Source organism: Pinus tabuliformis, chromosome 7, assembly GCF_031772625.1.
Source record: "Pinus tabuliformis cultivar Carrire ecotype Pingquan chromosome 7, CPIR1, whole genome shotgun sequence".
Classification (NCBI taxonomy): Eukaryota; Viridiplantae; Streptophyta; class Pinopsida; order Pinales; family Pinaceae; genus Pinus; species Pinus tabuliformis.
The window spans coordinates 1,271,116,505-1,271,128,877 of NC_142293.1; the positions used below are offsets into that span (position 1 = coordinate 1,271,116,505).

A 12,373-nucleotide genomic window follows, 5' to 3' on the forward strand; every position below is an offset into this window, starting at 1 on the left:
GACAAAGCCAAGGTGGGATGGCCTAGGACAACCCACTGAGGCCACAAGCCAAGGACAACATTGCGAAGCCGAAGAAGGACACATGAAAGCGGTGTGAGTTCCATAAGAGCTCCACCCACAACACAAGTGAGTGTTGAGCTAGGTAGTTACTGGTGGCCGAACTGAAGGCTTTAGAATCAGATGCATGTTCCGACTCTGAGTCAAAACCCGACAAGAGGAATGACAAAGGGAATCAGATTATTGATTCCAAGCCCAATGCCACTGTCACCACCACAAAGATACAGAAGGAGAAACTCGAATTTCCAGAGGAGGAGGATCATCTCTTACACTACCAAATGTGGATAAAGGGTTCCCTGCTATAGTTCATTGTTGATAGCAGGAGCCAAAAGAACCTCATTGTAGTAGAGGTTGTGAAGCGTTTTCCTTACTAACTACAACGCACTTGCAACTGGACACCATCGGGTGGCTTCACCAGGGACGGGATCTGTGCGTGAGCCAACAATGTCACCTTCCATACATTATCAAGCCCTTCACGAATGAGCTATTATGTGAAGTTTCTCCCTTTGATGTTTGTGATGTATTATTAGGCTAACCATACTTGTGGAAGCGACATGCTCTGTATGAGTCAAGGCCTTGCGTTGTTATTGTTACATTAGGAAATAAGTTGTACAGGATACCGAAGGTAGCACTACCTACCGCCATCTCTCTGGTTACTCCAAGAAATAATGCAATAAGATCATTTTAAAAACTAGGATATTTGTTTTCCTAATGATATGCCCTCAAGGAAAGAATAAGATGGTGGTCACGATCTCTAGACAGGGCCCCTCCGCATGAAAACAACAAATGGACAAGGTCTTGGAGGAGTACTAGAACATCTTCACCTACCCTGCAAGGGTTCCTCTACACTATCAGGTCAAGCACTCCATCAATCTGACCCTAGGTGCGTTGTTACCCAATGGACAAATCTATCGGTGCTTTGTTCTGGAGAACGATGAAATCAGGAGACAAATTCAGGATCTATTGCATAAAGGTCACATTCAGCCGATTTCATCGCCCTGTGGGAGACTGATCATGTTGGTACAAAAGAAGGATGGGACTTGGAGACTTTGTATTGACTATCAGGCGTTGAACAAGATCACTATTTGGAATAGGTACCTGATCCCATGGATTGATGACCTTCTAGACCAACTCAAGGGGGGGAAATATTTCAGCAAGATCGACTTGAAGTCTGGATATCGCAAGGTACCAATTGAAACCTCCAATGTGTGGATGATTACCTTCAAAAATAAGAAGGGCCTTTACGAATGGTTCTTTATGCATTTCGGGTTGACGAATTCTCTTGGAACCTTCATGAGTATTATGGATGAAATTCTGCGGCCATTCACCAACTCATTTGTAGTGGTATACTTGGATGACATCCTGACCTTCAGCTAGAGTTGGGAAGAGCACCTCCACCACATCTGACAGGTTCTCAAAACACTGCGACAACACAAGCTGTGTGCCAATTTGGAGAAATGCACTTTTGGCATGACCTAGGTTGAATATCTAGGATACATTATTGATGAACGAGGGGTGCATGTGGATCCAGCCAAGATCCAAGTCATTTGGGATTGTCCAGCCCCAACCAATTTGACGTAGCTCTGCAACTTTCTGGGTCTTGCCAATTTCTACCACAAGTTTGTGTTGTGGTTCTATCATATCACTTGGCCCTTTAGTAAAGTCACCAAAGGAGGAGCGAAAGAAAAATTCTTTTGGTTTGAATCTCAATAGCAGGAATTCACATAGTTGAAACATTACTTCTTCTTTGCACTAGTTCTCATACTACCAAACTTACAACAACCATTTGAGATCGAGACAGATGCCTCTGACTATGCTATTTAGGTAGTCCTTACTCAAAAAAGGCATCTAGTGGCATAATTCAATGAGACAATTTCAGGCACAATCTGGAAGTATCCCACTTATGACAAATATATGTATTCCATTATGCAAGCCTACCGACAATGGAAGCGTTACAGTTTGGGGACGGAAACGGTCATCCACACAAACTAGTGACCCCTATAGTTCATATAGACATAAGGGAAGTTTCAGAATGATCACCATCAAAAGTGGTCCACATACCTACAAAAATTCCATTTGAATATCAAGTACAAGAAGGGAAGCACAAATAATGTTGTAGACTGCCTCATTCGACCACTGATCATGGCATTAACCACCGTGCTCAACTCTTGTGCGCATCAGACTTCTAATTGGCCACTTCTCTACAAAAATGACCCAAAATTCAACCACACATACCATACGCTCTTGGAGGGTCAACAAGTTCCATATTTTCACCACCAGCATGCTCTGTTATGCCACCTGGTACACCTTTGTGTTCCTTCAAGCGAGCATGCGAAGATGATTTGGGAAGCACACTATAGTCGGGTCATTGGAAATTTTGAGGTCGAGAAAATGGTGGGAGTATTGCAGAAGTATTTCTATTGGCCGAATATTTGATAGGATGTCAGGAAATACATTAGATTCTACACTGCTTGCGCCATTGCCAAACTGACCATCAAGAGGAAAGATCTCTATACTCTACTTCCTACCCTTAGTCGACCTTGGGAATCCATCTCCATGGATTACATGTCAGGCCTTCCTTCTACTAAGCATGGCAGCAACTATGTTTTTGTTGTCGTCAACAAATTCTCAAAGATGGCCATTATGGTGGCCTCCAAGAAGAGTATCATAGTAGAAGCCACTACTAAACTCTTCTTTGAACGAGTTTGGGTACACTTTGGGATCTCGCAGTCTATCATATCAGATCAGAAAAACAGGTTCCTTAGTACATTTTGGTCCAGTCTCTGGTCGGTGCTCGACACCAAACTCACTAACTCCACAACTTTCGATCCCCAAAATGATGGCTAGATAGAGGTCGTCAATAAGACGATTGTACACATTCTGCGCATGAAGAACTAAAAACATCCATGCACATGGGATGAGCGCCTCCCCTATGTCCAACACAACTACAACCGGGCTCTCCACAGCTTGACTGGCCACAACCCTTTTCAGGTGGGCTTAGGATTCCAGTCACTTTGTGCCATTGATGTGGCCATACCATTTGCAACGACTCAGGTATATTCAACTCATGTCCAATTTGAAGTCGATAAGGAAAATAACTTCATTGAGCACATACACCACATACACCAATAGGTCCATGACATAGTGTACAAAGCCAATGCAAAATACAAGCAGCGACATGATCAACATCAGGTGCCACACAAGTTCCAGGTGGGCGACAAAGTTTGTCTACATCTGCAGAAGGAGTACCTTGCTGGGCCCCACTACAAGATTCGCCCACTTCGATATAGGCCATACACCATCACCAAGGCTATGGGAGATAATGCTTTTGAGCTCAAAATTCCCACATTCCTTGGCTTCCACCCAATGTTCAATGTGGATCACCTTCGGCCATACTTTCCACCATTACTAGACACATCTGACATTGTAGAACAACTCACACCAACATAGTTAAATCGAGACTGCATGGAAGAAGCTGAAACTGATTGGATCATGGACACATATATCAAGAACACTCACCAACGATAGATCAAAATTTATCAAGTTGTCAAAGCTAGCCAAATCCTGCACCAAGGAAAATGGATCACTAGGGACCAAGTTTAGCATAAGTTTCCCCATCCCATGGAGGAACTCAACACAATGGAGACCATTGCTTCCTAAGGGGGAGGAATGATCCAGGTGGATATAGGTGGCCACCCTCCTATTCCACGTGGAGAATGACCATTGTTTCTTTCAGTTTTTCAGTTTCGTTAATTGTAGCAATGTTTATTATTTTTGGCAGTTTTTTGGGTCCTGAGCTTCTGGAATCATTTTGAGGCCCAAAGCGGTGTTTTTTGGCAATTATATCCTATGAAGCGATCTCATTGTCTTTTTCATTTGCAGGCCTCGGAGAGATATTTCTAATGCAGTGTCATGCATGTCAAATGGAGATAATATGACCAAGATATGACCCCAGGAAATTGGCTACCCAACTAACCCCAACATGGCCCATAAACTCTTGGTGTTACATCTCCTCGAGTTAGGGTTTTGGTTTTTTAGGGTTTTCACTTATTGTTCAATAATAAAAAGGCCCTCCAAACTCATTGTAACTCAATTCAGAGGCATGTAGCCACCACATCTCTTCTCAGAGATAAGCTACCATTGCCTAAGCTAGTCCCATTTCAATTCTATTTGTAAGCACATTTCTGTTGCATCTTTGTATTTATGGTTATATATGTAATTTATTGTGTTCCAATTTAAATTCATATTAGTTTTGTAATTCGCTGGAGCATGTTGGAGTGAAGTGAACAATATGGTACAACTGAAAGTGGCGATTAACTTTGGTTGTGTCATGGACAAAGAAGGATTAACCGAAAAAATTTCAAGGATCGTTCTCCATGTAATTTTCTAAATTAGAAACAAAGTTGATGATAGAAAAATCATTGCTCATAATCACGTAATAATAAGAGAGAAGATATATAAGCAGAGAGAAGATATTAGCAGGTGGAATGCAAAGTAGTATATTAGACAATTAGAAGCATTAGAGGTTTATAGATGTAATCGTTTAAAAGCTCTGATATTATGTTACAGACCCGATATCATTCATAAAGAATAATTAAGTTTCATAGTAGATCCGAGATATTGGGGATTTATAAACAAGAACCATCGCAAAAGTCCCGAGGTCAGTTGCAGACCTGACGTCTAATACATGGTAGTTAAATTTCTTATCAGATCTACTTGGTAAATGGATATCAGAGCTTTTTGGAATTGTCATCGTAAAAGATACCGATAAGTAGAAGTGGACCTGATCATATTATAAATCGCAATTAAATTTGAAATCAGGTCCAGTTTGTCAGAGTCTACAACTTGCACAACTATTAGAAAGCCCGATATAATGAGCAGACGTGATATGGATAATAAAGCAGATTTAAATTCTATAACGATACTGGGGGGTGAACCAACTATATAAAAAAATCTCCGATGGAAGAACTTGTGATATATGATGTGGGCCATCGAAGGCCGGGAGTATAACGATATTAGATTTTTTCGAGACATACCATATATAAAACTCCGATAAATTGGATTCTCCGATTTGGGGCAGCGAAGAAAAATACATGGAAAATGAGTCCATTTGAGCTATAAAAAAATATGACGGTCTCAAGATTATTAGTGTCGGCTTCAGCCTTGAAGGATGTGATTCCATCAATGGATGTGCTCTCTATGCCATTCTCTTCCGAGAAATACTCAAAACTCCTATTTGAGATTCTGACTCTTTTCTGAGAAGAAGAGTCTTCGGATTCGTCCCTCTGGTGCTTTGAAGGCAAGATGAATGTCATGTCCCGGTGGTGCTTTATTCCTTGCAGCTATTGATCAACAAAGATCGTCATTGAAAATAATAACAATAGAAATCAAAATCTTTGTAAATAACGTAAGAGATGGAATAAAAAATGGTAGAAATGCCAGAGACATTCTGAAAGGAATTTATGGATTTATACCTTGCATCCGAGGGAGAGAAACCTAAATGTATCCACAAGGCTTCACACGCAAATCTCATAAGTATTGGTAATGCCCTTGTAGGGCCTTAGCTGAGGTCTTTCATTGAGGAAAATGACTCTTTCAATACTGATAATGTAGGTCTACATGTCTATGATGTCCAAGACTTCCTGTATCTCTAAAACCCATATCATGTCATGGTAGGAGGATCGTCTTATCTGTAAATGCATTCATAATAATAAATTTCAGAATTTAAAAGAATTAATATTCAAAGTGGCCTGTACTTGATTGAAATTTGATAGAATTGACATCCAAGGTGGCCCATACCTACACAATGTGATGGTCCTTGTGGCATGCTAGGAAATAAATGCACAATGCCTCTCCCCTATAGTCTAAACAAAACATATCACACTCGCTTTTTCTTGAATATCAATGGAACTCGCACAACTTGAATAAATGTGTTTTCAGCAGAGGTTCCAGCCACAGAGGGTCGAATTATTCGACATCAGGAAGAGCCCAGGGACTACTAATCCCGATTACAACCATGTAGGCATAAATTATTCCAACATAAACTCCACATTTCTCACCTCTCTGGACCAATACGCCATCAATTTGAAGGATGGGTACAATATACAGGCATGGATAACTTACAACCTTGATAAGTTTCTAAACATGTACATGGGGAACTATTATCCTCAATAGTGTATGCTTTCCTATCAAACCCATATCTTCAGCAGTCTTGGCAAACAAAGTGCTTATTTCATCTTCTTAGCTTCCATGGGAAACATAATGGAGCTAGACACTATCAAATCATGGAACCTTACAGTTGATGGATCCCTCGACTAGACCACTACCGTAGGTAACCCATTTGCATCAATGCGTGAAGGTCTAGTATACTCATCCCCATCAATATAGGAGGGATGTCACACAAATTATGGCTAGTAAGTTGCCTCCACCATATGTACCTCCCTTCATACCGACCTTCATCTGGGGTGATTCACTTCTTGATATGAGCTTCACCACTTAACTTAGGATGGAGATCGTAAGTGGAAATGAGAGTGCAAAAACAAAAATAGAAATTGAAATTTATGGAGGTTTACAGCTGACGTTGAACATGGCCACCGACAGGCTGTCTCTAAACGGGATAGACCACAGTTTCTTTGGTACAGTATTAGTAAAAACTAGTTTCGATATTTGGTGTTGGGCTAGAGAATGTGAGAATATGACTATCATTTTTTTCAATCAAGTTTCTCTATTTTTTTGTAATTATGAAACCAAAAAAAACTGTTGAATATCAAATTTATTTTAGAATCTAGTTGTTTTGTGATCAGGTTCACAATCTTGTTCATAAACCGCATTGGGGGTAGAGAATCATGCCGGCATCTGGGACTGCAGATGCACTGACTTACCTTCATGGAAACAAATGGAATCATTAGTCAATCGACAAGTGTCCAGTCACATTACAAAACAGAATTGCAGGCCAACGAATCTTCTACAATTTCGTGAGTAAGAACCTCACCATAAAATCCTATCGACTTAATTATACTTTAGCCAAATGGGAGACACAATTCCCATGTCATTTTCCAAGGTATTCTATATATGACATCATACTTATGTCACTTGGCATGGATTTATACTACTATCATTTGTCATTTTATAATATTTTGTAATAATATACTAGAAAATATAACATTTTCATCTGGAAGTTGTATTTTTTACATTTCTCCTATGTAAATATTGATTCCAGTTGTTTGGTTTATTTTCTAATTTATCAATATAAAAACATAATGTATATATACCAAAAAATAAAAATAATATAATATTAAAGGGAATTCTCATATAGAAAAACCTTGATTAATACCTTCATTGCAATGTTCAAATACAAATTTTAAATACATTATACTTTAGTTAAACCATATGGAATTTTCGTTTAGCAAAAGCTTGAGAACTTTTAAATATAAATATTAAATATATTATACTTTAGCCAAATTAGAGATACAAGGCCCACATCATTGACTGAAGGTCTTTTTTTCAATATATATGGAACCTATATATGATATGATAGTTATGTCACTTCGTACAGATTTATACTATTGCCATTTGTTATTTTGAATTTTTTTTATAGGTGAAATAATATATTTAATGTACATTAGTATATTGTAAAATTGGGTGACAAAATGACCTGATGTTGTCTTGTACAAGAATTATGTCAACACTTTGCATGAAAACCTTTTCATAAACATTTTCCATGCAACCTTTGCTACCATAATATTGGTAAAATAAGATGAGTCAAATTGCAAAGGATAATGAATCCATGGTCCTGTAAACCTTGCTCTAGCTATGGAATCTCCCCAAGTAGTGGAGACTAGACAAAGCCATAATTTCCTTACCATTTTTCCCTACACAACCAAAAAAGCTTTTAATAGTCATATCCTATTGTCACATCAAATAAATGACCTCAAGCTTGTCTAATCTAGCAATATGGAATGGAATGAAAAGCCCTTCACTAATTTCAACAACCACCATACAAGGAATATTGACCAGATAAAAAATGTCATAGAATATTAGGAGAACTATTTCTTAATTGTTTCTAAGTGCTTGATGGCAATATGTAGGGTGTTTTTAACACCATGGTTAAGCTCAACCTAATTTGTATTTCCCTAATTTTTCTTTAACTAAGTTAAACATAAAGTAATATAAAAAATTTGGAGTTTAAATATCTTACATATAAAATAGAGAAGACTATCTTTTTTTTTAATCATGCAAATTTTGTATTACTGAGATAACTCAAAATATACAAAAATGACTAGTTCTGTTGCTCCACTACAAGGGAGGCCAAACCAATATAGTAGCAATAGATTTTTTTCCATGACATATTATTCTAACTTGTAAACAAAAATTAACTAGATAGTAATGTTTCAATTTAACATCCCCTAGTAACCTCGCAGGAAAATTCATGGAGTTAGGAATTTTTTTCAGAATTTACCATTGTGTAACTTTCTATATTCCCTTAATGATCCTTATAATAACCATCATCATTAAATGGAGAAGTATTTAGTAAAAACAGAGTGAGTTACACAACCATTAACTATCATTGTTGTAGCATATTAACTTAAATTTCCTGCTATAACTATGTCTTGGTTCAATGATTATTTTAACTCAGTTATTAAATCACATACTTGATAATATAAACATCACATCATGAAAGGAAATAACATCATAAAAATTGCACAATGAACAATCACATCATTATACACCCATATACCCTAGAAACCCCGTAGGGTGAAAACTAGCAAAAGTTTAATTTTATTATTAAACGCTCATGAGGGTGTTCAACCCTCACACAATGGTTATAAGGGAGTCCATCTCTTAATCATTTTCATAAAATTTTACATATGAAATTCATCTTAAATGAAACATAACAGGGAAAATTTTAAGAACCCCCCCTAAATTTACATGTATAATAAATGGGCGAATCTCCATGGTATATAGGAAAAATGGAAGGCAATTTTATCAATAATATGATATGTATATATAATTTTTTGGCGAATCTCTCACCAGGCATGGCGAATATTTTACTCAATTATAAAATCTTGTGTTTAATAAATACACAAATGAAATCATTGCATTTCTTTAAAATATCTTTTGAAATCAAAATTACCAAAATTACATATCAATAACCTAGTGGGTGTAGGATAAGATTCACCTGTGCCATTCATAGAAAGCATGAGAAAAAACCTAATACTATATATAAAACCAAGAAAAATTCAAATTCATCACTTCTAGGGACCTCGTAACCACCCTGCTAATACGCAAGTATGTTCCTGTTTGCAATTAGAAAAATTACCCAAATTACAATTTGTTTACTCTAGCATATTTTTGAAAGTTATAGAAGGATGACTAGTGCAATCAATCCATTCCTTTTAGCCCTGGATTTGTTTCAGTTTAAAACAAAAGTAGACAAATATACTTGTCCAATGTCTATGCTTTAACCATTCACCTTAAGATGTTTTTACAATATAATTTCTTAAGTCTATTTAATATCTTCATTATCATAAAAACCAACCTATATCCATCTTAACTCCACATCTACCACTCTTAGGGGAATGAAACCTATTTATCACTCTGAGCACTTAGTAGACCCAGAATTAAGATGGATCTAAGATGATAGAATTTCCCCTTTAAATAGTCTATGCTCACATGAATACCATGGTATTACCATGGGTCAATACCATGGGTTATCATAAACCTGGAGCTTAAAAATTACTATTAGTAATTTATAAAAATTAATAAAATTAATAGTTGATTTTTATTTTATTTTTTATTTTAACCAAGCTAAAATGTTTAACATACATTAAATTACAACATCCATTTTTACTCTTGATCGGATCAAATATTTTTTCACTCTATGCTAGTTTGCATATCACGATATTTGATACCTCTCGGGGGTTAGTAGACCGAGAGTAAAGATGGATCTATGCTGGTTTAATTCCCCCATTTAAATAGATGGATCTATGCTGGTTTAATTCCCCCATTTAAATAGGCTACATTCCACGTGAATACCATGGGTCAATATAATGTGCCATTTTGGTGAATACCATGGGTCAATATAATGTGCCATTTTGGTGAATACCATGGGTCAATACCATGTGCCATTTTTGTTTTTATTAATACTAATATTAGGGTTAATAATGTTTTTTTGCATGGTATTAATAACAATCTAGTCCATGGTATTTATCCCATAGCATTTATCCCATAGGTTTCACCTAAATATAACGCAGTTTTTGAGTGTTCGTAAATATAAGGTGACTTATGGAGTAAATATAGGAAAATGTTTTATTTGTTTACCATACCTCTCGTTTATTTATATTTTTATTAATTTACCATACTTCTTTTACAAATATGGTATTTGGCCCATAGGATTCACTTAAATAAAACCTTTTTCTTGAGCCTTCATAAATAGAACAAGGGTTATGGACTAAATATAAAAAGAGGTTTTATTTATTTACCATGCGTCTAGTTTATTTATATTTTTATTTATTTACCACACCTTTTGAGTAAGTATGAAAATACGTTTTATTTATTTACCATACCTCCACTTTACTTATATTTTTATTTGTTTACACCCTTGCCTGTATGTAAGGTGACTTATGGAGTAAATATAAAAAATGTTTTATTTATTTACCATACCTCTCATTTATTTATATTTTTATTAATTTACCATACCTCTCATTTATTTATATTTTTATTAATTTACCATACCTCTTTTATAAATATGGTATTTGGGCCTTTGCCCCATAGGATTCACTTAAATAAAACCTATTCTCGAAAATGGGTGAATGGAAGGTTGTAACTCATAATTTCAAGGGCTAAATTTACCTTTTTTACCCTCTCCCTTAAAATAAGGTGGGCTATTTGAGGTGATTTGTAAAAATGTACTATGATACAAAATATTCGCCCACTAAAATTTAAAACGCCTTAATTTCGCCAAAGGGCGAACATTCGCCCCTAAAATTTTCTATGAAACATAACTATTTATAAGACATTATAATCATTATGACATCATTTACCTACAAATCATCAATCTCTATGTCTTGGTGGTGCGACTGTTTCCATCAGTGGATCCTCCTGCAGCTTGAATTCCTCAATCTGTATGGACTAGCAATCTTTATCTATCACACTGTTAAACATGAAATATCCTTCGCACAAGTCACCATCCTTCCCTACCATTTATGTCTTCAGCACACTTGATATCATGATTAGGTAAAATATTAATAAACCAATAATCAATCTTTATTAGTGAAATTTCAACATCTATTTGTGTCCGTGCATAAAACATAAACATAATGTCAAGAAATTCCTTCTTTAACATCATCGTGCATGCATTGGTAACAAATAAATCACTATCAAGGGTCATCTTTCCAACAAAACGCCAACATAATATTGCATGCACTTTCATATTTTGTCTAAAGGAAAGATAACATACTAGATATTGTTCTTATGCATGCAAATGCATAACAAGTTTTCAAGATAACTAGCCCAACAAGTAATTTTCTTTGTTCCTGCTATTATGTTTTATTTTCCAAAGGGATTAACACAATAGATTTTATACTTATGTATGTGAATGCATGTTCTTTTCAAAAAACATCTTTTCCACAGGAAAGTTGTTCACAATGGCTATTGTATTTAAAAATGCAAGCTCCATTCAAAACAAAGTTAGTAGAATAGTTATAATTTCTTTCATGAAACTAATTCTCCTCCCCAATGGAAAATAACATGATAACTTGTTCTTCTTACATGTGAAACATATATTTTTTTCCAAGTGAAACTACCTAAATATTGCATGGAAAAATAAACACATTTCTTTTCAAAGGGATCAAATGGATAACATCTATTATTTCATGCATGCAAAGAGACATTTTCCTCTTACCAAAATATCTAGCCCAATAAATATAAATAATATTCTCCCAAATAAATCTAATACCATAGTTAATCCCTCTAGGTGTGCCAATGCATATTATTCCTCCCAAAAGAAGGCTAACACAATCAATATTATGGAATTGCACCTTCCTTTTATCCAGAAATCTAGTACCAAAACTATTATTTTACATGCATTCAAGTGTAAATATTTCTCTAAAGAATATTCCAAAGGAATATTAACACAATAAAGCATGTGATTACTAGTTTTCATCTCCAAAAATCTAATTCAATAATGCATACAAGGACATGTTTTTTTTTGTTCTCTTCTTTTTGAAGAGTTCTAAGACAACAATTACTTCCTTGCATATATATATAATTATTTTTTTTTCCAAGGAACTAACATATTTATTATTCTTTTTCCAAA

General features: G+C 35.7%; 1 pseudogene; it reads right to left on the reverse strand.

Annotated features, from left to right (window-relative positions):
* Positions 1–323: 323 nt before the first annotated feature.
* Positions 324–6,024, reverse strand: LOC149252084 (protein RGF1 INDUCIBLE TRANSCRIPTION FACTOR 1-like; annotated as a pseudogene).
* Between the last annotated feature and the right edge of the window lie 6,349 nt (positions 6,025–12,373).